Source organism: Macrobrachium rosenbergii, chromosome 55 (genome assembly GCF_040412425.1).
Source record: "Macrobrachium rosenbergii isolate ZJJX-2024 chromosome 55, ASM4041242v1, whole genome shotgun sequence".
NCBI lineage: Eukaryota > Metazoa > Arthropoda > Malacostraca > Decapoda > Palaemonidae > Macrobrachium > Macrobrachium rosenbergii.
Genome location: NC_089795.1, coordinates 48127800 through 48152896, shown reverse-complemented (window position 1 = coordinate 48152896; position 25097 = coordinate 48127800). Strand labels below are relative to the sequence as shown.

Genomic DNA, 25097 nt, shown 5'->3' with positions numbered 1-25097 from the left:
TCCTAAATCAAATGTCTTAACAAACATATTTATTTGCTTTTGCATTTAATTCATTATTTATTTTAGATGTCAAATGCACTTTTATTTCTTAAGCACTAATATTACCAAAAGGAATACTTTAATTTATTGTACCTGTACCACAAAATTTCTCAAAAACTCATTAATATTTCGAATCCTCTCTTTTCTAATAAAAACCAAAGATTTATTAATTTAATTTCTTTTCTTGTTTTCCCTTGATTCTTTGGGCCAAAATCCTATGATTTAATTTAACTTGTCTTTTGATGAGAAATTGCATCACATTACGTTACCTATTCCTTGCCCACTTAGTTAAGCTAACACTTTTTGAAATTACTTAAAATTAGATTTTTAAAAATGGTTTTCAAATTTTGGATGTAGCAGCCAAAATCTCGACATCTCACAGTGCAGAAAATCATACTCTGAATCAATTGACTCTAAAGAAATAAAACAGTAGAGTCTGCAAAGATATATTGGTGGGGGAGGGGGGAGGCAACTGGTCCATGCTCCACATAGCAGATGAACCACCTCCTAAGCGGTGAAGATAATTTTTCTCATGGTATATATTTGCTTTAATTTTGGACTAAATATAACATATATATGAAATAGCATCTAAAAAAATCTGTTTTTTATGGATATTCCAATTCTAATACTCTATCTCTTCACTGAAAGAAAGGAGAGCAACTATAAAAATATAAATTTTTCTTGAAAGTCAAAAATTTATATTTAAACCTAAATAACGTATTGACTCCTATTTTTTTCGTTGAAATAAACCATTTCACTCGATTCAGCGTGCTTTAAAACCCACAGTTCCTTACCACTTTCATATATTTTTTTTTTCTGTGCGTGACAAAAACTAACATTATTTTTTTTATCCAATTTTTTGTCCTGAATATTTTTAAATTTTTGGCTGTAGCAGCCAAAATCACCAAAATCCAAAGTGCAGACAACCAGAATCTGAATCTACGGACTCTAAGGTATAGAAAAAATGTGGTCTGCAAAAATCCCTGGCCGGGGACCGGTTTCGGCTGCTGGCCCATGGTCTATTGCGACAAACCCCGACCCTAGGTATTAAGGTCCCTTCGTTCTCCATGCACACATACAACAACCCACCCACACACCCACACACACACACACACACACACACACACACACACACATATATATATATATATATATATATATATATATATATATATATATATATATATATATACACACAGGGAGAGAGAGAGAGATTCCTTGTTTTAATATTCCTAATATAATATAATACGTTTTACAAATCATGAACACGTTACTTTTATAAACTTTTCTTTGTACGGTTTCTTAAAAAAGGGAGTGTCCCAACGGTGTCAAAAGAGAGCAGAAAGTGAATGTTTCCAGAGAAAGAATGAAAAAGGATAAGAAGATTTTAAAGAAGGGACTAATGGCCATTGACCCAGAAGGCAGGACAAATGCCTTTTGTTGGAGGAAAAGAATGGAAACCTATAACGTTGCCCTGTGAAAGAATATGAGGCTTACTAAGAATATAATGCTTGCTTGTGTTGTTCCCTTTCGTGTATACTCGCGAAGCTAACAGGAAAGGACTTGAATGTTCTTTAATAGTTTAATCAAAGACAATCTTCTGTTTCAAGTGGGACAGTCTACAGCGAACATCCCAAGAGTTGTAATAGCAACAATGAAAGAGAAGAAAGGGGATGGGAGAGGGAGGGTATGATAAAAAGTATTAAGTGAGGATGAGAGAGAGGCGGCGAAATCAAGTAACGCACATATGAATAGGTTTGACCCATTTTCGTTCTGACAATAAACCTCCGGCCCGGGGCCACACCCAGCCCGCGAAGGATGTCATTCCGGCCACCAAATTAACACCCGGACACTGATTATATAACAGTTGTTACCTAGTTGAAGGCGTTGAACGATCCTTATAGTAAATTTGATATCATGGCCCTCCAAGACACTGCATAGATGTCTGGCTCGCACTCTCAAAAAGGTTGCCGATCCCTGGTATACACAATTGATTAATTTTTGTTTATGGCATCAAAATCTCATAAACAATTTCGATGATGGGAAACAAATCTTAAAAATATCAAGTTATTCAAAATTGTATTTTGTATTCTTTTATTTAGAAATACAGGACTTCCTTGACATATATTTCTTTTATGTTTTTTTGTTTTTTCACAGGAATTTCCTGAAAACCTATGCATGAAACGTTCTCAGAAAAGAGAATCAACGGAAAGTTCTCGATCACAATCAGAAAAATAAATTGTCGATTTGCGTGTTGAAAACTCCTTCCTTCCTTCCTTCCTCTTCGCGAGGACCAGACTTTTATAGAACACCCAGATTCCATTAGGTAACAAGGTCATACACGGTGTCTATACCTGTTTTTATACTTTTATTGTAAATTTGCGTGACTTTTCGCGACTTATGGCTGTTACTCTTCTGAAATTCGTAGGATTGTACAGTAACTGTAACGGTACGAAGGCTGTTGTAATAATAATAATAATAATAATAATAATAATAATAATAATAATAATAATAATAATAATAATAATAATATATATTTATACTGTTTCACTTTTTAAAGTCCTCGAATTGTACAGTAATTGTGACTGAAAGAATGTTCTTGTGACATGTCGATAATAATAATAATAATAATAATAATAATAATAATAATAATAATAATAATAATAATAATAATAATAATAGTGAATTAGAGTTATGCTGTTTCACTTCAACTCAAGAATATAGATTTTCTTCATCAGAAACCACATGCAAAATGAGGTCAGTCAAAACACGCGACTGATCCATAATACCTGTTATATCATGAACATGAAGAGACCCACAACAGTGTATTTTTATAAATACAACGAAAGGTCACAGCTGATAAGAAATATGCAGCTTATTTTTATGGAAGCATTTTTTGACAAAATTAATTTCTAAAGGTACACATTGCTTTCGTACAAGTCACAAAAAGATTTTATTCCACTCGTCTGTGCCGGTATCTGAGTCACTAAGGGAGAGTCTGTATCTATATTTCTCATGTTCTGTTGCCAGTCTGCAACTTCTTTTTTATATTTATTTCTGTGTTTATTCTTTCCTTGATTTCCTTACGAGTCATGATTAATTTATGTTTACTAAAGCTGGTGTCACGACATCTAGGTTATTGACACCGTAGTACAATTAAACAAGAAATAAAAATAAATAAAATTGAATGGAGTTTCATATGAGAAATATGTAATCTATACACACACACATATAGTGTATATATATCATATCTATAAATATAAGTCTGTTCATCTTCTCTTATGAAAAGGCAAATTGAATATTATCATTTAGAAAAATCTACATTCAAAGAAGTCCCACTGTCTTATATTCTGTATTTTTTTATTTGGTTGCATTCAATTTCAGCATTTAAATAGGCTTTGGCATTTTTATTACGATCGGTGAGAAGCTGACCAGCTGTTTAGTAGAGTAATTCCTTTTCAACATCTTCCCGAGGAAGGTGTATTGGGCAAAGTAAAATAAGTTTTTTTTTGTACTATTTTGACTTTTAACAAAACAAAACATGGACCTAGAATTCATGTAATATGGCAAAAACAATCAAATGGTTTCATTTTAGCTAATAAAGCAATCCCTTCGTAGCCAGAAACTCGTTATGTTAGTTTTAAAGCGCAGTTTCTATAAAAAGGCCCTTCTAAAGGTCTGAATATACGTGAGGCTTTTCAGAATAGATAGGATCATTAGCAATTCCAAAACTAAGAGGATTTCCCCGTATAGCAACTCATGCCTTTAAACGAGGGTCGTTATGGAAATAGGCTCTGATAACTACAGGAAGAGAAGGTCTAGTTAGGGTGATAAGAAGCTTTCATTCAAAGCTGCTGGAGATTAAAACCAAAATGGTCGCATCGTCGGTGCCCTCCCTCTACACTACAGTAAAGAATTGAAGAAGAGGAAGAGGGAATGCAAAAGGGAAAATGGAAGAGGCCTCCACTGAATTTTACGACTGCCTAGACGGGATTTTTCGTTGAATATTTTTATCAGTGATTTCTTAAGCCACGGGAGTTTTCCAGCAGAATCATACGAGTCCAGACAGCGTTTTTTCAAAGAGAAACCTGACTTTAAAAGACGAAAGTAGCAGGACTTCAACACTAGAATAGTGGCCTTACAAGCATCATTGTTGCCCCTGACCTTTCGCTATAACTTATCAAAACGTGGGTCATGAAGATTCCACTGTGCCACAACAAAAACCTTCGAAAACTGAGACGTCTTCAGGCCTTAGGGGACTTACTGAGGAAGATTGAGGAACGATGCTTTTGAAATAGGTCTGTCAGGTTGCTCATTCTTCTTCTCTTTCTATTGTTAATTTCTTCTTATTTATTTTTTTTTACTCTGCCTCTCTGAATTTCTGAGTGTTTCCTGCCCACTTCCATAGTCCCGTCTTATGTATACACGTCCTTGTTGCATCTCCGTTACTATTTAAATTAATTCCTCTTCCTTTGTTCATAATTCTCTTCCTCTTCCTTACCACTGCCAAACAGTACTAATTCAATTCACACTATTGCTTTGCTTTGCCAAATCGTTATTCATTCTTTTCTTCCTTCTTGTGTATTCTTTGCATCACTCACATATTTCTTTTCCTTTTGTAAGTCTTCTCAATTCGTCTTTTTTTTTTTAAAGAACGAACCACGAAGCTCTTACCTGCATATAAAAGAAGCTCGTTCAGGTGGCATAATCGTGTAGCGGAAAACGGCTGGTGCCATTAAGAGTCGCTTAAGGTAAAGTTGTCTGACGCGGATCCGGTATTCAGGGGAGTTTAGGAACCGTTGCCAGATTCCGCATTAAGCAGAAGATGAGGTCAATGCATGCAAACGTTTGCCTTAGGGAATTGGGTCTGCCGTTTTCACTCTGGTTACTTGAGACGCTAGAACTGATTTTGTCAATAATCAACGCTCAAATCTCAGACGGGAAAATAAGTGGAACAGAAATTACAATCTTTTGTTGGCCAAATTAGTGCATTGGTTAACAAAGAATAAAACGATAAGGGAAAAGAAGGGTGAAGTAAAACAACAAGACTATAACAATAAAAATAAAAAAAACATCAAACAGACCTAGATTATAACGATCAAAAATGGTAAAACAACAATTATAACGATCAAAACTTGAAAACAAAAAACAAACAAAGGACATAACGATCAGAAAGGTAAAAATAACAAACAAACAAAAAAATTATAATGTTAAAAGGGCTAAAACAACAAAGATTATAACGATAAAAATGGGTAAAAACAGCAAACAAACAATGATTATAACGATTAATAAAATGGTAAAACAACGAACAAACCAAATATTGTAAAGATCATAACGATTACTAATTTTCATGTTTCATTATTGTTTTACGTTCACGAAAGACTGTATTGTGAACCTTTTAAAAGTAATTACCTAAAATTTATAGAGAACATTTACGTTTTGAGTTGACATAGTTGAAAGTGCAACTTAAAACTGAAAATTATAACCTATAATTAACGTGATCTTACCACAGCGTCACTACAATAATAAAAAAAAAGAAACTAATAACGTTTGTAAGAGTAAATGTAATTTCTTGCATTTCCTTTCACTCAAAGTCGTTGTATCGCCTTTACATTTGAAACTAATTTTTTTTTTTTTGTGAAAGCTTATATTGGTTCATGCTGGGAAATGTTGTGGAATGTTATGTTGTCCTTTGAATGTCAAACTAAATATAGGTATGGCGCCCATGATTAAAGAAGGTGTATTTGTATGCTCTCTTATTTTTCTGTTAAAAAGTAACTCAGGATTTCAGTGATATACTTCAGCTCGCAACTATCATCATATAAATGAAATGTAGAGTCCTATATAAAAAATAACATGTTCTTTTTATGCTCAGCAAAAATACTCATCGAGGAATAAAATTCTTCGTTCAGATTTGCTTTCGTCCAGTCCGGGGACAGCATGTATCACCATTTCCATATTTATTTTCCTGCAGGATAAAAGTACTTTGGCTTTAACATCAAGACAGAACTTGGCGTTCCCAGGACAGACTTTGTTGCCTCAACTCTTTCTCATATTACTGCCAATTTAGAAAAACAAGGGTACACTGGTTCCTTGAACTAGATGGTAACGTCAGACTCCCAAAAATGTCAATCAAGCTGGGTTCTTTGACTGAAAGAATAAGATAGAAATCTACAGAGGATTTCATTTAGTTTTAATGGAATAGAATTTATTCTTAATGGTCAGGTGTTTCATTCATGTTTGATGGCGGGTGTGTGTGTGTTTGTGATACCAGACCATAGTCAAAATTTCTTATCTATATTTTTTTCCATGTTAATATTAATGCCCACATTATTTCTCTCCAAGTCGGGGTTCTTGCCTAAATTTAACAATAGTAACAATTTATTTTAGGTACTGAATAAGAAAGTGATATAACCATAGTTTTTTCTATTATTAAAACAAAATTTTATTTTTATCATTTCAATGCTTTATAATTTTATAACCATTAGTAATAATTCATCATAGACTGAATAAAAAAATTTTGTACCCATAGTTTTATTTTGCATTATTTAAGAAAAATTTTTTTTTTTTTTTTTACCAATTCAACGCTTTATAACTTTCCTCTGAAGTCATTCCACCTTAATTTCCTTGGAAGATCCAGTGTAAGACCTTTCAAAGAGTGACAGCACCAAACCAACATGTCGCCTAATCTTCTCAGGCAAGGCGTGATCATATTATCCTTATCACAGACGTTGACATAACACCAGTTCGCTCGACGCAAAAGAGGAGATTTATGTTCCCATCCGTTTTGCGTCCTGGTTCTCTCTCTCTCTCTCTACCTCTAAAACAAAGGTAGATTATGAGAGAAGATTAGGTATATATGTATCGATCTCTGATTTCTCTCTTTCAAAAACACACACACACATATATATATATATATATATATATATATATATAATATATATATATATATATATATATATATATATATATATATATATATATGCATATATATATATATATATATATATATATATATATATATATATATATATATATATATATATATATATATATATGTATGTATGTATGTATGTATGTGTATGTATAACATTATATTTCACTGAAATGAATAGCAAAGATTATATTGCAGAGTAAAAAATCTTTGACTTTAAAACGACTATGCAAACAGAATTCTTCTCAGGAAATGCAGATTTGCTTCTACGAATGTATCTTTGCATTCGTTGCTCTAAAACACTGAAGACTCCTCCTTTTCCTTCTCCTTCTGTACTCAGCAGAGAATTCGAGCAAATTTATCTCTTTCTCTCATGGATAAATTGCAGCAACTTCCAGATCAGTTTTGAACGGTGAAAAAGACGAATGAGAGGAAACCAAGATTATTATTTCTCATGGTTTTGTATTCCGCCCAAGATTGGAAGACTTTTATTGTCTATAAATCTATTCTTTGTTGCTTGCGCACTTTCTCTCCCACATGAATATCCGTATCGGGAATCAAAGACATTAACACTCAAGGATGATATTCAATTCCCCCCTTTGTGTGTTCCAGTGTGGATGTCTGCAACGTAATACCCTTTCTTCTCAGACGGATGTTGCGATCGTAAACGTCTCGCCACCCCCCCGGCACCCCCTTCCGTCGCTTTTCGGAGCAAACGTACCACTACCGGCATTTTAATTTTACTGGAATGTGCAAAATGCAACAATAACAACTACATAAAGATGCGGGTGTTTTCTTTTCCCTGTTTCTTCTCGACTAGATTGAAGATGTAATCGTGAGCTTCAGCAAAGTGAAAGTTACGAAGAATTGCCAAGCACGTCAATCATGTAATTTCCTAACATGTATAGAATCCCCAAATTTGTTTTTACTGAATTAAGTGGTTCAGGAGCATTATAGGCCAATGTGTAATCTTAAGAGTCACTGATGTATTGAAATGAAGGCTGGGGTATGTACGACACTGGTTGTTGAATTGCATAGCAGTGAACATATTCTTGGCGTGGATTATTGTAAATATAACACTGACTTACCAGCAGGTAACTATAATAAATATAGCGCTAAGTAATATCCCAAATGGGCAATGAAAACTCGAATCTCATTAACTAAGATAATTGTTTCTGTTTAAACATATGTTGAACATGTATTTTGATATCACATAGGATCCAAATATTTTAGGCCAAGGAATTCATGCAAAAAGGAGCCCAAAAATCATTTGTTCTCGGCCAGGCGTTCTCTCCCGGGATCCAGCAAGCCAAAAGGAAAGGACCAACTTATTCCAAAGCCATCTTGTGGAAAAGTCTTCCTGCAGGGAGCAAAATAAACTTCCTCCTTCTCCGAATACAGTAGGAGCATGGCCTTTTAAGCGCGGGGGCGGGGCGGGGGGCGTGTTTCTTGTGTGAATTTATTTTTTCAGATTGTTTAAACATTGTGAATAAGGTGATGTTTGCATGTAATGGATAACGTGACGGCTGCGCGTATGAATAAGATTTCATCTTTTTATACTGATGATCTTATCTCATTTAACTGACAGATTATTTTGACCATTGTTGGGTACTGGAATTTTTTTACTAAAGATGATTAGTTAAAAAAAAAAGTGGATTTCTTATGGATATATATGGCACTTTTCTCGTCCATCATGAGCTTCTTTAGAAAGAGGAGACATCCCTTTTTAAATGTAAATAAAATGGAGAAAAAAAATGTTAGCTAACCTGACACGTACACGATAAGTTTAAAGGTAAAAAAGACTCACAACACCCGTGGCAACAGCATACTTACTTAATAACTTGTAATGACTCGTTAGTGAGTATATGTATGTATGTATATATATATATATATATATATATATATATATATATATATATATATATATATATATATATATATATATATGAAGGAGAACAATCGCTTGCCGATTGTTCCCTTGATGGTTGTTGCCTCCTTTGTTTTCTTTGTTTTTCTTGCTGGCGAGTTGACGTCTGATGGATGGCGTCCAGACTTCGTCAGTCAGGTTCGTAACAGCACCAAGTCAGGTTCATAGCAGCAACGAGGTCAGGTTGAGGGTAGCAGCAAGCCAGCTGGAGTAGCAGCAGCAGGTATCAGTACCTGCGAGTCAGATCCTGGCAGCAGAGCAGTGGAGAGTTTTGAGGACGAGATGGTTGCCGTGTCGGCTCTGTCGTGGTCGTCAGTACTGGAGGAGGACGTCAGCACTGTGCTTGAGGACTAGATGGTTGTCGTGTCGGCTCTGTCTTAGTTGTCCTGCAGTGTTCCCGTCAAAAAAATGGGGCTGCTTCCTCGGCTCTATGGAGTTCGTCGTTTCCTTGTCCTGCTTCATTTTGAATTTATTATTTGTTGTTTATGCTGCTATTTTTGTTATACCGAGTATCATATTTATATTGCTTGAGGTTCATGTTATTTAATTATTGATTATGTTGTAAGCTACATGAATTTTGTTGAACTGCCCATGCCTATGTTTTTATACCTTTTTTTCATGTTCATTTGTGTACTGAGTCTTTATCTTATTTTCTTTTGTTTTGATTGTTGCTGCTGTAATGATTTAATTCATTTGTATAATGTTCATTTTTATTCTAATTAACCTGACTCGACTGTAAATATGTATATAACTTTATTGTAAATAAATTAATTTTAAGGTAATTTCTTTGTATTTGTTCTGCTCCTCTCTCCTTTGTTTGTCACCTCTCGTCAGTCATTTCAGCCCAACTGCTTGTTTCAGTAAAGAGCCTGTCGATCTCGAGAGGCGAGATCGTAATATTAATGACCTTGCCAGGATTGGTTCCGTTTTGGCTGGCGGGGGTGTGGCAGCATCGGGAAAAGTATTTTGTTTAAAAAAAAAATTGTAAATTTTTTTTCTGTTAAATGAGGAGGTGTTAGGAACAATCGCTTGCCGATTGTTCCCTTGGTGGATTGTTGCCTCCTTTGTTTTCTTTGTTTTTCTTGCTGGCGAGTTGACGTCTGATGGATGGCGTCAGACTTCGTCAGTCAGGTTCGTAACAGCACCAAGTCAGGTTCATAGCAGCAACGAGTCAGGTTGAGGGTAGCAGCAAGCCAGCTGGAGTAGCAGCAGCAGGTATCAGTACCTGCGAGTCAGATCCTGGCAGCAGAGCAGTGGAGAGTTTTTGAGGACGAGATGGTTGCCGTGTCGGCTCTGTCGTGGTCGTCAGTACTGGAGGAGGACGTCAGCACTGTGCTTGAGGACGAGATGGTTGTCGTGTCGGCTCTGTCTTAGTTGTCCTGCAGTGTTCCCGTCAAGCAGCTTGGGGCTGCTTCCTCGGCTCTATGGAGTTCGTCGTTTCCTTGTCCTGCTTCATTTTGAATTTATTATTTGTTGTTTATGCTGCTATTTTTGTTATACCGCCTTGGTATCATATTTATATTGCTTGAGGGTTCATGTTATTTAATTATTGATTATGTTGTAAGCTACATGAATTTTGTTGAACTGCCCATGCCTATGTTTTTGATACCTTTTTTTTCATGTTCATTTGTGTACTGAGTCTTTATCTTATTTTTCTTTGTTTTTGATTGTTGCTGCTGTAATGAGTTTAATTCATTTGTATAATGTTCATTTTTATTCTAATTGAACCTGACTCGACTGTAAATATGTATATAACTTTATTGTAAATAAATTAATTTTAAGGTAATTTCTTTGTATTTGTTCTGCTCTCTCTCCTTTGTTTGTCACCTCTCGTCAGTCATTTCAGCCCAACTGCTTGTTTCAGTAAAAACCTGTCGATCTCGAGAGGCGAGATCTATAATATATATATATATATATATATATATATATATATATATACTATATATATATATATATATATATATATATATATATATATATATATATATATATACATACACACACACACACACACACACATATATATATATATATATATATATATATACATATATATATGGTCTGGTTATGTGTGTGCGTTCATATGTGAAACAAAGACAGGAGAAATGAGCCACGTACAGCCCTTTTGTAGCTCAGAATGATGAAGGAAAGAAATAAGTGTGAAAGACGGACAGACTCTTACAGAAGGGAAACTGAAAGATTTAATGAACACAGAGGCAAAAAAAGAATTCTAAAACTTGCCAAAAAGAGAAAGTAAACAGTAACAGAACAAAAAGAACTTATAAAAGAAAAAAAAAATTTTTAAAATCAATGAGAGCAGGAGAGACAAGAGGCTAAATAAAACAAGTAAAAAATGGGTGAAGTGTCTTCGGAGCAATCGAGTTTTCTGTACAGCGTATAATGCTGTATGAAACTTTCAGCCACGGCCCATGAAACTCTTAGCTGCAGCCCATGAAACTCAGCTACAGTCCGGAGGTGGAAGTGTTGTTGTGGTGTCAAAAGTATGGTTATGGCTAACTTTAACCTTTAATAAAATAAAAACTACTGAGGCTAGAAGGCTGCAATTTGCTGTTTGATGACTGGAGGGTGGATGATCAACATACCAATTTGCAGCCCTCAACCCCCCGTAGTTTTTATGATCTGAGGGCGGACAGAAAAAGTGCGGACGGACGGACAAAGCCGGAACAATGGTTTTCTTTTACAAAAAACTAAAATGAGAAAACAGATCTCAAAGATGAAAAGAAGAGAAGAAAATACAAAATATAGTAATGAAATAGAGAGGAAATCTGCAAAGAAAATTTGAAACAAAGCATCATGGTTGATAATCCTGATTTAACACCAACCTGGAAATATAGAAAAATGCCGAGGATATCATATGCATATACATACATACATATATACACACACACACACACACACACACACACACACACACACACATATATATATATATATATATATATATATATATATATATATATATATATATATATATATGTGTGTGTGTGTGTTATATATGAACTTTAATCACGAAAAAGTATTCATTTTGATTCAGACAGGATCAAGAAATATAGAAAAATGCTGAGGAGATCATTTGCATGTAACAGAACAACTATGGTCTGCTCTCTCCCTCCTTTTCTATAGAGAATCTTTCTCCTTAAAATTAAAATTTTCCCGTTAAAAGTTATCCCCACTATGGTAAAATATTCCTTCGTACGGAAACATTTTAAAAAGTAAATATGTATATACAATACATATATATATATATATACATACATATATATATATATATATATATATATATATATATATATATATATATATATATATATATATATATATATATGTGTGTGTGTTTGTGTGATATATCTACAGAATATATCGGTGTATGTGCTTATACTATCTATTCATATCAGTTAGAGAAGGGACATTTCAAAACGATAGACTGCAAATTATCAGGATTCCAATAAGACATGATTATGAGAGAGAGAGAGAGAGAGAGAGAGAGAGAGAGAGAGAGAGAGAGAGAGAGAGAGAGAGAGAGAGAGAGAGTTAATAGATCATAATAGGCTTACTATGAAACTATACATGTATTGGGCCATGATCCAATCAGTACGAGGTATTAAACATCAATAAAGTTATTATAGTCTCAAAAGGGGAACTTGAACAAATCTTTTCGGAAAATCTCGTAGAGTATCTTAGATTACAACTCGAGATTAAGATTTAATCAGGGGAATAATGTTATATAAGCTGAAGACGTCTTTAAGACAGTTTATTGTCGTAAAATATTCTTTGGACTTGGTTCGCTTTGGTTAGACAATTCCATCAAATCTTATAATATTCTTCAGACAGCATCGAATAATTCTGAATTTTCTTTCATTGCTGTATATACAGAAATGGTTTCTGCTTAATCAAACTTCAATACATACAAAATTTGCTGTAACAGAATTAGGTATTCAGATTTTGAATATATTCTATTATCTCTCCTGTAGAATATAGCCTCCAATATTGCAGGATCTGCAATAAACTTGCAGAGGACATCTACCAACAAGTGCAACTTAGGAAAATTGATGGCCGAGACGTAACTCTTTCCGTGGTTTTTACAGCCCCACTTTCCTCCACTAGTTTCTAGTCACGCTCGGAGTTCTTTTTGTGCCGAATAAATTTCTGAGCAAAACGCATATCCACAGGTTTCTCATATTTATCTTAAAACCCCTTTCCTGCTGTCTCGTACTCTCGTACATCCCTGGAGAAATATCTGTCAGGGGGCGAGGCCAGAGATATGGCCTGTTATCATCTCTGAACATATCCCTTTTATAACCTGTGGCTAAAAGAAACCTTGTACTGAGTTGTGCGTCAATCTGTTACTAAGGGTATTTTTCTGATGCAATATTTTACACTTTCTGAACTTCATCATTGTCAAGTGGGAAGTTCTCAGTTATATAGACCACGCTCTCTTAGAACAGAGAGAGAGAGAGAGAGAGAGAGAGAGAGAGAGAGAGAGAGAGAGAGAGAGAGAGAGAGAGAGAGAGAGAGAGTCAAAATAGAAGAAAACTTGTCTTTAAATGGGATCTTTCCACTTCGTTCCTGCTCTATAAACAGAAATAATAATAATAATAATAATAATAATAATAATAATAATAATAATAATAATAATAATAATAATAATAATAATAATAATGCCATCTGTTTACCATATCTAAATGAAAAGAAACTAACAAAACCATCTAAAAGAAACCTGAGCTTCTGACCACCTTACCAGTAAAAGTCAACTTTCAGCAAAAAACGTCACGATCCCCAACTCACCTCCTTCGGTGTTCCATTTTAGGACTGAAGATGGAGTCAAGAAAGTTCCGAAACTTTCCGTGTCAACATCCATTGCCAAAAGTTTATCTTGCGACGGCAGTATATATTTCCAGATGTTGCATCTCTCTGGAAACAACTTGAATGCAACTCTGAGCACCTCGTCACTTCCTGCTGTTGATATTTATAAACCAACAGAAACATCTGGTGATAATTTCTGGAGTTTTCATTGGCTAGCATTTACTGGCTGTTGTGATGTAGCCAATTTACATTACACGTCGGAATATGAGTGAGATTTTGTAATTCTTTTTCTATAAATGTATTTTCCATGTTAACTTTTTTAATAAATATTGATACATAATACTGAAATACCTATTGTTTATTCAGCTTTCTCTCTGAGTATTATATTAAAAATAGTTTAATGTTTAAATCTAATGAGTAAACATGAGATCATTAATTAAAATCTTATAAAACATAGGTTATTATTATTATTATTATTATTATTATTATTATTATTATTATTATTATTATTATTAATATTAAAAAAGATCACTGAAAGATCAAGTATTTCGAAAATATAGTAAATTATCTGTTAAGAAAATGACCATGAATTTAATGTACTGAAAATAAATTGTAGAGAATTCAATAAAAACTAATACGAAAATTAATTCGATAAAAAACATTCTTGTCTATATGAATTACATAACAAAAGAAAGGGAAAATTGTCTCATATTCTGAATTCCTCCTTTGTATTCACTCTGCATGCAAGCAAGAGCTCCGAGCAGCAAAATGTCTCTTACCCTTGAAATATCGAGTTTAGGGCCTCATCTGCTGCTTTATTGTACAATAATCCTCGTGTAAATGATTACTTGCTAATGCTATGCATGCTGGAGACTTCTCAAACGCGTGTTATACTGTATACTCTCTTGTTAAAACAATAGGGTATATCTTTTGGGTTTCGCTACAAGACACAGCTGCAATACCTTCTTTGTGTCTCCTGAGCTCTGGACGAGCTTGGTAGGATAGGAAGCAGAGACCAGAAAGCTGATATTGAGTCTGAGAGTCTACGAAGATGTGAAATTGGTGCATCGTAAGGCCAAGTCGCCAATTTTATACGAGAGGTAGATTTCAGCCAAGCTGACCCACTGGGTTAGTTTTAACACTCTACTCGCACCCCTTCCCATCTGCAAATTAAACTACACTTATTCCTCGTCTTTTCTATGTTTTTTTTACACTTAATTAACTCTAGAAATGCTTTTGAGAGAGAGAGAGAGAGAGAGAGAGAGAGAGAGAGAGAGAGAGAGAGAGATGTTCTCAATGATTAATATACGTCAGGAATGTCAGAAACATACATACATCTATTAGCGTCTACATAACTTCTGTTGATTCCACTTTCATCTTGAGTACTGAATTAGAAGGAAACTGTCTGTGTGTGTCTGTGTGTGCATGTGTGTGCATGACAGATAATTCCTCCTGTTTGTCAGACGATGTTGTCCACGGATCCTGGTCTACTATTTGAGTAATGCCTCTCCAGTTTGGTCTGGTATTTGAGTAATGGTTCTCCAATTTCCCCAATTGTCTAGATCAAACACGCGTATTTTATCCGATACTTCGTTTTAAGAGAATTTCATTCCCAGGTTTCCTAACAGTTTTTAGAGGAAATGAAGTGGTTGTTTAGACTCTCTAATTAACTCGGACTGATCTGTGTCAATATTTATCCTTTGCTGCTAATGGTACATTTTTTTCTTTAAAGAAAACAAAGTTTGGCATATTCTTCAAATTTTATAATATTGATTCTAACAATTGAATATATATATATATATATATATATATATATATATATATATATATATATATATATATATATATATATATATATATATATATATATATATATATATATATGTGTGTGTGTGTGTGTGTGTGTGTGTGTGTGTGTGTGTGTGTATGTATAATGTGTGTAAAGAAACAAAAATTTGTTTGGTGTGTAGAAAAATTCAATGTCAGATGAATTTTCGGACATGTCAACAAATTTTAGATATTTGCAAAAACAAATAGTAATAGGTTATTGTATGTTTATGAATAACGAGAGAGAGAGAGAGAGAGAGAGAGAGAGAGAGAGAGAGAGAGAGAGAGAGAGAGAATACTATTAAGGAATAGGCCTCTTTGCGATACTCTGAAGAGTTAGTTTTTTCCTCCACAGTTTTGAACGAATCTGCAAAGAAACAACGACCAAGTGAAAAGGCTTTTAACATCAACACAAGCAACGAGCCATTCCATCTGAAACTACGTCGCATTTAGCTCCCACTGAAATAAACGAGACTCACGCTCCTGAGACATTCTAAACGGGCCACCCTCTTTAAAAATAAAAAAATAACAAGGCACCATCCTAAAACATTTCCCAACTCCAGCTCGAGGTCTCGGTACCCGCCAACCAGCTCAGTAGACCTCTAAAGGCTAAACGATCCTATTTCATCATAAAAGTCAGAGGGAAGGAATTCTGGCTTTCAGAATTCCTCACACTGCTGCAAGAACGCACTCGGAAAAGTCTCGCCATATCCCGACGAAGGTTCGGCCTTTCTCTATATTTCTGAAGTCTTGGAAGAGGTGTTTTCAAAAAGAGGTATACTTGCTGTTTTATTTATAGTGCAAATTGATATAGTTTAGCTTCTTTAAAGCTATTTTCAGCTCTTGATGATTCGCGATCTGAGATATCACCTTATCAACTTAATTATGTCCTTCAACTATAATTATTAGTTTCATAGACAAAAGGCAAATTGTGTAACATTTTCGCTAGTGCCTTGTGTTTTCTGTCGTACTAAGAAATTAATAAAGTTTATCTCAATCACAGCACAAAAATCTTGATTTATTAATTAATAGCAATTGTTACAGTGTGATAATTTATTAACGTGTCCTTAATTCGATTTCATGGAATAATGTACAGCTACTGTTTAGTATACTCATGTCATAACTTACTCTTTCTTAAGTGATAACGAGAGGATTTTTTCTCTTTCTAATTCTAGAGGGTAGAATTCTCAACCTTCTTTTTTTTTTTTACTGAACTATTTATTTAGCCCTCTCAGGGGAATATCTTTTATCACTTCAAATCTTAATGATTTGGGTGAATTTACGTCCCTGGGTCAATTCATGGTTGAAATATTATTTTGAGCTCTGACACTAATTCTTACACATCCTATCTTAGCCTATCTTTCAGTACAAATTATCAATACGATTACCTGGACTTTCGATTTTCAAAACATAAAACCATTCACCACAGGAATTTTCCAGATTATTATTATTATTATTTATTATTATTATATTATTATTATTATTATTAACAAACAAAACCACAAGGGCCACTGATTTGAAATTCAAGCTTCCACAGAATATGCTGTTCATTAGAAAGAAGTAACAGAGGGTAATGTGAAATACAGAAAGAAGAGATCACTTATTAAAAAAGAATAAACAAATTAACAAATTAAAAATTATATAAAATAAATTACGTAAATTATTAAAATACAACAAAAATTTAGATCAGTAACGGAAAATAACCATAAATATATTAACTGATAAAAGCTTGTGAGTTTATTTTCAATTCTGTCTTGTGAGTAAAATGATGTTCGTTATTTGGAAATCTATAATAAGTTAAATAGGAAGTTATTATAGGATACTAATATATTACGTTATTACTCGATATCACGCCTAGTCCTCATATGACATTAAAATGGCTAGAGTTAATGCCATAAATTACGAATATAAATAAATTTCCTCATTCTGCTAAAAAGAATTTCCGATTAGTAAATAATGAAAAAATTGGTTATAATATTATACATTATGTTTCACAAAATGCTGACTACAAAAGTAACTTCTTTACAGAGAGAGAGAGAGAGAGAGAGAGAGAGAGAGAGAGAGAGAGAGAGAGAGAGAGAGAGAGAGAGAGAGAGAGAGATCCTTCAAGCAAGCTGAGAAAGCGTAAACGGAAGGAGAAGCAGCATGGAAAGTGATGTTTGAGGCTGTAAAATTCGAGATCCCCGTTTCTCAAAACCGAGCACTTTCCGACGCGCCTTCACAAACATCTTCTCTCCATTGTTCGAGATCTTTACAGCTGCGACGTCCTTGAATTCTGGGGATGAACCAAAAAAGTTCTTCGGTTCGAACAAAGGTTTCCCTACCGTTTTCGAGAAGGGAGACTGCAAAGTCTTCAATACTGGCCCTAAAGCAAAGCTGGAATGGTACTTCGCCTATAATAATAATAATAATAATAATAATAATAATAATAATAATAATAATAATAATAATAATAAACCACATTCTAAATAATATTACTATAATTATATAATACACACACACACATATATATATATATATATATATATATATATATATATATATATATATATATATATATATATATATATATATTATTTCTGACTCACCTCAGGATCGAACCCACGTCTTTCAATTGAAAGGCAAGGGTGCTGCCCACTAGGCCATACAAGTCTAAAAGAAGTTGGAACCTGAGAGCAACGGCACCCAAGGAATTACCTGGGCAAGCTAACTGCTTGCATACCAGCGAGTTTTCCCCAACTTCCCGACTTAGCAATGACCCAGTTGACAGCATTTCATTCGAATTATCCCTTCTGAATGAATAAGATAGAAATAATCAACACACAGTCACGTGTGGAACAGAAATAAATTTCTGACTCGCCTCAGGATCGAACCCAGGTCTTTCAATTGAAAGGCCATACAAATCTAAAAGAATTTAGAACCTGAGAGCAACTGCACCCAAGGAATTACCTGAGCAAGCTAACTGCTGGTATGCAAGCAGTTAGCTTTCCCAGGTAATTCCTTGGAAAATATTGTTCAGATTTCTGAAACAAAAACCTTTTCCATTTCACGCAGACTTGGCTTATTCTAGAAAATATTTTTTTTTGCTAATAAAAAAAAAAAAAAAAAAAAAAGGAAACAAACATTTAACCTACTTTCCTTTGAACGACAAATTTTTCAAGATAGTTTGTAAATAATTCATTTATAGTACAAAGGAGGAATAATCAAACATGCTGAGTTTATTGCAGTAATTCACAAATAATATGCCGGATATGATTTTTTATACTCGACAATTATTCATTACGAGACTTAATTATACCTTATACATTATATTTAGCGGAAGAAAGTTTGATATCATCGGTTAAATTTTCAGTCCAAGTACTGTGCTTAAATCTGCCTCAAATGCGTAGAAATATATCAGGAAGTCTTAGAAATCTATCAAAATTGCTTAGAAATTTGACCGAAATGGCGTTTCATGACTTGAAGGAAATATAAAGTTACTAAAGTACTCTTACGGATATAGGATGAAATTCCTAAACTACCTTAATTATATGGTTTTCATCATAACAGATAAAGATATCCTTTTCTTTGAAAATACAGTGCTTGAGAGAGAGAGAGAGAGAGAGAGAGAGAGAGAGAGAGAGAGAGAGAGAGAGAGAGAGAGAGAGAGAGAGAGAGAGAGACTAATAAACTCGTATGGAACTGGCAGCCTTTTTTTTTTAATAAAAAAAGATCCAATATAATATCTAGGCAGCAGCAACGAACAAATATTTTGAGCAAGTTATTAAATGATGTTGTGTGTGTGTGTGTGTGTGTGTGTGTGTGTGTGTGTGTGTGTGTGTGTGTGTGTGAGAGTGTGAGAGAGAGAGAGAGAGAGAGAGAGAGAGAGAGAGAGAGAGAGAGAGAGAGAGAATTTTTCTATTTATTAGTGGTACGTTGTTTTAATGCACGAAAATGGAAAGATTAATTTTCAGAGCACAAGTTCCTTTATTTGCATAACCCTAGGCAAAAAGAAATTCCATTTTTTTCTGCTGTTAAGAAGGAAGTCTTTCCAATTTTGAACTGATAATCATCCACGTTTTAATTCGAAAATATTTCCAAACTTCTAACTAAAAGATAAACGACACAGCTAGAGACAGAGAATCAGGTAAATCATCTAACCTCTGCATTAATAATTAAACTTGAAATAGAGATTTTCCTGCTTATCTAGATCTAGAATTTGCGTTACCTCAGGTTTTTCCTCTTTTCTTTCATAAAATTCAATCTACAAAGCAGAGCCTCTTGTCCATCAGGACATCCTAAGGTGAATAAAAATTAGTTTAGTACTGCTAAAAAATCAAAATGAAATGAATAAGAATGACTCATGTTTTTGTGAGATGTTTCTTGTAAAACTAGGAATGTTAACTGAGTTTCTTTGAGATTGTCAATAAATTTTGGGGAATTCATATTGACAGAATTTCATGATGACAGAAACTTGAGGACGATTTTTGTCTCATTTCATAAGTATATAAGCTGGAATTTCTTGGTAAAAAAAAAACGAATTTTATTTCAAATCTAGACACACGTAGACGAAGTCTTGTCTCGTTCCAGAAGAGTATATCTCTTAACACACCATGGTGAAAACAAATCTATTTCAAATATTTGCGAATGAGTAAAGGAACACGAAAAAATACAGAGAAGTATTCCTCTGAAACAAACGCAAGCACACTAGGCATATAAATGCTGCCTCCGGCAAGAGTAGATTGCTATTCCAGCCAAGCATGCAACTCATATGTCTGAGCATCCAATAAGGGAAGACAGGTCACCCGGATATTACATATTTCCTCTTACGTGTTTTTCTGCTGAGTGTTTTTCCTCTTATTTCATAGATGCAGCTTTAGGCAGTGTTGGTATTCCTTACCTGAATATTTTTGAAATGTAGTTTTTTTTTTTTTTGTATTTATCGAATGAGACGTGTTTGTTCTCTTTATAGTGAAATATATGATTTTTATGGCTTTACATTTAGCAAATGAAATGAAATTGGTAGGTGAAATTGCTTAAGGGTTACATAATTCTTTAATTTATTTTGATATTTTCTTCTTTTATATTTTTTTACTTCCAGCTTTCAGTATTTGACAATAAGAGAATGCTGTGTAGAATGTTTGAGATTTCTTTTTGCTGCTATCATTAATCTGTCGTTTCAACATTTAACATTCTTCACAAGGAAAATGTTTTGCAAAACCTACACTATTTTTTTTTCTGCTAGTAATACGTGAAAGTATTAACCAAGGCCGCTTACGTTCTTTTGATTCTTGGTAAATGAATTCTTCATTCACTGGATCTGTAACATACCAGGTCGTGCAGCTATACATTTTTACAAAACTATTCTGGCAGCGCTGACAGACAGATTTAGAAAACTATGCTGACTGAGGTACCGGCCAGATTTAGAACGCTATCCTGACAGCCAAAAGACTAATTAGGAAGCAGTATTGGATTAATACTTGAGCACTCTACCTAGATTCACAAACAGAAACACATACATGAATTTTTTATTTCAGGTTTTTTAACCTGAAATAAAAAACTTTTGAAAAAAATATAAAACACAAAATCGATAATTACCTCGGCCTGCGTAATGATCCCGTTTACTTTTCGTTCTCGATGTAAAAGTCTGTTTTTTGCTCCTGATTACTTTCCCTAATGAAGCATAATGCTCGGAAACTCATTAGTTTTCTCCGCTCCATCAATTCGGCCCGAGACAAAAATTGGATCTGTGGTTGACAGGACGTTGCAGGATGGAAAACAACTCCTATGGGAGATGAGCCCTTCACCTGGAATGATGAAACGTAAAAAAAAAAAAATCATAAAAAAGTTTAAGGCAGGATGATTAATTAGACAATACAAAAATTAACGTGACAGAAAATGGTCATACGCTCTGGAAAATTATGTTCCACATTCCAAACTTTTTCTTTTATAACGAGCATCGAATCTGTAAAGAACTGGTTTAGTCTTCATTACAAAAAAGAATTGCTGTCAGATTAACCTGACTTAATGTAGGGCACAGGTTCTTGCTCTCAAAAATAGCCTGTAATAAAAGTAGAATTTAGTATTCAAACGAAAAAAAAGACATTTTCATCACACTGCACGAAAATTTGAGTTGTTTTTGAGACACTCCACAATTACAAATTCTGAAACATAGTTCTATTTAAAAAAAAAAAAACATGGCGACTATGTTCACAAGAATATAAAAAAAACAAATCTTAAATTTTATGTTTATTATTATTATTATTATTATTATTATTATTATTATTATTATTATTATTATTATTATTATTATTATTACTGAAGACGACCATTGAAAAGGAGAATGATTTTAGCTAAAAAACGAGAGTAACGGTTTTTCATAAATAAAAGTTTCTAGATGATCACCTCAGAATAATTTCGATAACTTTTTGGAAAGAGTTGAGGTGCAAATGAGATACTCACTTATAATGACATCTGCGTCATAAATATACCTGCATATTAATTTGAATTTATCTCAGCCACATTTAAAAACCAGAGGGGAATATCAACCATAAGTGTTATTATGCATTTAGTTTAAAAAGAAAGAAAGTCGTGATTTGACCAACAAATTAAAAAAATTGATAACCTTTGAATAACAAAGTTTAGTTAATAAAAATTTTGTATTTCTTTATGAATAAAAGTAAAAAAAAAACAAATGATAAAATATCAGTAAATATAATCTGCGACGAAAAGAGATGACAACAGTGGAAGACCAGATAGATAAAAGATAATAATGAGATGAATCATATTTCTTATTTGTTTCGGAGAACTACTAATGACATTTCATGCACTGAAGGTAATAACAACAAAAAACAGAAAGCAAACAGAAATAAAAAATGCTGATGCATAAAGCGTTGCTCTCTAATGGATCTGGGATGTTTTCCTTGCTGTAGTTTTGTTTTTATTTTATAATTTTTCTTGTTGGTGTGGAAAGTCAAGATCATCTATCCTGTATTAATTAAGCACCGATGTATATTCAATAATTTTAGAGTAATATTTTTGCTACTATATCGGTGTGTGCGTCTATTCTTTTGCGTAAATAAACATTCCTTTATGAGAGAGAGAGAGAGAGAGAGAGAGAGAGAGAGAGAGAGAGAGAGAGAGAGAGAGAGAGAGAGAGAGAGGGCGTCCAGAACCTCCAAAACACAATTTTGGAATATCTGGGAATGGAATAATGTGAGAATGAGATGTGGGGGGATTTAATGGAATGCAAAACAGGAATGGTTACATGCACTCAGTTTTTTTTATTTTTTTAAAATAAGAGTAGGAAGCAATTCAGTTCATAATGGACCTAAGGTTTCTTTTACTGAAGCAATTTTATGTTTAATAAAGAGGATGAAGATAATCTTAGTAGCAACAAATAAGGACTGATTTATAGCTGTCGGGAACAAAAAATTTGGTGCTATTGACAAGCCTGTAGATGACAGAAAATAAGAATGAATTTGGTAAGTAAGACAAATTGTGTAATCTCAAATATGCAGAAATGACATATAAAATTGGAAATTTAAATGAATGAATGATAGAGCTGCAGGTTAGTAAACTTATCAATTCAATGAATCGAACATCTAGAAAAAGAAAGCTCAAATTAACCAAAAGGATCTGATTCCAGATCAGTGAGGCTTTAATGGAAGTAATGAGGAGAAAGATTCTGTAAACAAAGAGAAGCTGACGAAGCAGTAACTGAAACAATGGATCTCATGTGTCCTAAGTGGAACTATCTCTCTCTCATCACAGCTTGTATGTCCAAATATCTTTAAGAATACGTGAGAAATCAAAGAGACTGAAACATCTGAAATTTTATGGGGTCTCTCTCTCTCTCTCAGGGAAGGCCGAGCACTCCCAACTTTGATGTGGAAAGTTCCGATCTTGACAAATGACTTTCTTTCAGGATTCCCGATCCTATTTTTCTGTAGTAATTTTTTTCTATAGCTACAAAGATCAACGGAACGTTACAGTCTGTTTCCCTTAATCTCATATTTCAGGGATCTTTAAGAAAATAGTGGTTCATGATTTCTATATATTCAGCCCATTACATCTACAGTTCTTTGTAACTCTGAGACTGTTTGTAATATGATCTTAATGACTGTTTAATATCCAGATACTGTTTATACTAAACTACTACTTTTACCACTACAAAACAGCTGCAATAATATTTGTAAATTACCATGAATCGATTTTCATCAAACACAGAACTCAAAGCATATAGAAGGTAAAGAAGAAAGTAATTAGACAACAGCTCCATCATTACTACTCACTACATAACTACTACAGTTCTACCACTGTTTATTAATTTTTTATTTATTCTTTTTTGATAAGTGATCTCTTCTTACTGTGTTTCCCATTACCTTCTAGAGTTATTTCTTTCTAATGAAGATCATATAACTTGGAAGCTTGAATTTCAAGTCAATGGCCCCTGTGGGCTTGTTCCATATGAATTAGGTTCAACTTCTGAATAATAATAATAATAATAATAATAATAATAATAATAATAATAATAATAATAATAATAATAATAATAATAATATGTCCTGTTTTTGACCAATATTAACGCGGAAAAGAAGCCAGTCATAAGCAAAACTGAGAAGAGTCTATATAAGATTAATTTGCACGATGCAGCCATCCTTTTTAACAGGGGATGCTTACGAGAAGGTCTAATTCCTTCCAATAATAATAATAATAATAATAATAATAATAATAATAATAATAATAATAATACTAATAATAATAGTACTTTTACTGCTGCTGCTACTGCTCCTAGTAGCCTCCTGACAAACCTTGTCAACAGAACTCTGGGCAATTTACATAAACATAAAACTGGTCTAATGGCTGTCCAGTTCATCCATGTAGAAGAGTGCCACTTCTTCACAAGTCGTAATTTTCCCTTTCTCGTGGCATTGTTGGGATCTGAAATGACTCTAAATGACTCCTTTTATGTACGTGTTTATGAGGCTTCAGGAAGGCCTAAAAGAGTACCCGTAAAAGACAGTAGATTTTGGAGACAGTGTTGTAAATGGTCTAAAACACTTTAGATAGTGCCGAGAGTTCTTTTTATTGTTTTTTCGCTTTCGTTTTATTGTCTTAATGTTTTAGGCCATTGTTAAGTTTTCCTTTCTTTCTATATACCTTCTTCATATATACCAGTCAAGATCTACAACAGTGTTTTTTTCTGAACAATGACGTATGGTGTTTGATACATACATACACACATATATATATATATATATATATATATATATATATATATATATATATATATATATATATATATATATATATATATATATATATATATATATATAATATATTTTCCTATATATGTTATATATATTGATATTGTTTCTTATTATCAACTAAAAAAATTCTCATTCCCTCTATATAGGAAAATATATCTCCTCTCTCTCTCTCTTAATGCTTGTATATCACTCTGTTCTCTCTCTCTCTCCATCCTGAAAATAAACATCAAACAAAAACATTTTCAAACGAGAACGCTTTAAAAACTCTAAAGGATGCTTTTAATCACACAACTTC

At 33.5% G+C, this 25097-nt stretch overlaps 1 long non-coding RNA gene across 2 annotated transcripts in view; it reads right to left on the bottom strand.

Annotated features, from left to right (window-relative positions):
* LOC136835210 (uncharacterized) overlaps positions 1–25097 on the bottom strand; it is a 429151-nt gene that overhangs the window by 16220 nt on the left and 387834 nt on the right. For both annotated transcript variants that reach the window (XR_010852051.1, XR_010852048.1), the window contains exon 6: positions 21129–21337. This is a non-coding gene — a long non-coding RNA (uncharacterized lncRNA). The remainder of the gene's footprint in view (positions 1–21128; positions 21338–25097) is intronic.